Raw genomic sequence first — 1,677 nt, 5'->3', positions numbered from 1 at the left:
TTTATCTCCATTCTCATTTTCCGCCCTTTCCCCGTGTATGCTGTGCTCTGAGCCAAATTACTTGCGGTGCCGACACCAGCCATCTGCCCCATGGATGTCTCAGACAGTTTTCCTGCCTGGTGTACCTCCACACCCGTGCCATCTGCAGAGTCCTTGAAGACTCAGATTAAATGTCATATCCTCCGTGAAGCCTCCCCTGCCTCTCTGGGTGGAAGCAAAATGAGGTGTCTCTTCTCCCGAGCAGTCAGGCACCCCATAGTACCGCGATTGTACACATTTTAATTGTAGTGACAGGCTTCAATGTCTGTCACCCCTACTAGATTCAGAGAGCTCCTCCAGGGCAGGGGTGGCTTTATTTTTATTTTCAGAGCGCCCAGCACAGTGTGTGATGCACAGCAAGTGCTCAATAACTGTTGAATGAATAAAACACTGTGTTTTCCCACTTTTAATGTTTTGTAAAAGTATCTTATAATTGTCTAAGTTAGCACCATGAATTTCCATTGATTAGTCTAGAAATAGAGATGAGAGAGTTTAGGTGTTGCTCGACATGACTTAGGATAAGTCTGGCGATAAGTCACAGAAGTTGGAGCCGGTGACTGAGGGGACAAGAAGCAAATGCTTCCTTCCAGGTGGGCGGCAGGGTCACGTTGGAACCACTGCCCCCATGGCCCCCCACCGTGCTCCTTCCAGACAGAGCACCCCCTTCCTCCACCACAGGGCGAAGTGGTCGCGCAGCGCTGCTTTGTCTGGAACGTCTTGAGTCTGAACAATAATAAGAATACAAGATGTGGGTAATTTCTTTTATTTCTCCCCTTCTCTTGCCTCATGAGGGTCTCCTCTTTTCTCCCTGCTTCTCGTTTCCCACAGTCTGCCCCATCACAGAGATCTTTCAAAGTAAGGATCTGACTTGTGACTCTCTTGCTGAACTCTTCAGTGAGCCCCCAGCACCTTTGGGGTGCAGTCAAGACCTCTCCTTGGCCCTATCGACTTCTCCAGTCTAATCTACTACCTCGCCACCCTGCCATTTGTGTGAGGGCTCTGGGCCACCTGGGGATGCCAAAGTGCAAAGGTACAGCCATTGCCCCCAAGTAGCTCACAACCCAGTGAGAAGATAAGACAGGAATGAATGAATGAATGAATGAATGATTTATTTATTTATTTAGGCCGTGCGGCGCAGCATGTGGGATCCTAGTTCCCCCACCAGGGATCAAACCCACGCCCCCTGCATTTGAAGCACGGAGTCTTAATTATTGGCAGGGAAGTCCCAGGAATGAATTATAATTTAATGTAAACCAGTATTGATGGAGATGGGTGAACAAGAGGACAGCCAACCCACCCTGGGGGGGGGGGTCAGTCAGAGAAGACTGAGCAGGAACCACCCTCCATGTTCCACTCAGTATGGAACCACTTGCAATGAACCGTGCTCACTAGGCTTTGAAACAACTGGACCTCGTGGTCATCTGTCCTGCTCTGTTTGTTCTGAGGAAATCCTCAAGCCTCCTTTTTTTTTCTTTTCTTTTTTTTTTTTTTTGCGGTACGCGGGCCTCCCTCCGCTGTGGCCTCTCCCGTTGCGGAGCACAGGCTCCGGACGCGCAGGCTCAGCGGCCATGGCTCACGGGCCCAGCCGCTCCGCGGCACGTGGGATCTTCCCGGACCGGGGCACGAACCCGCGTCCCC

Source organism: Physeter macrocephalus, chromosome 15, assembly GCF_002837175.3.
Source record: "Physeter macrocephalus isolate SW-GA chromosome 15, ASM283717v5, whole genome shotgun sequence".
NCBI lineage: Eukaryota > Metazoa > Chordata > Mammalia > Artiodactyla > Physeteridae > Physeter > Physeter macrocephalus.
Note: the sequence above shows the minus strand (reverse complement) of the source record.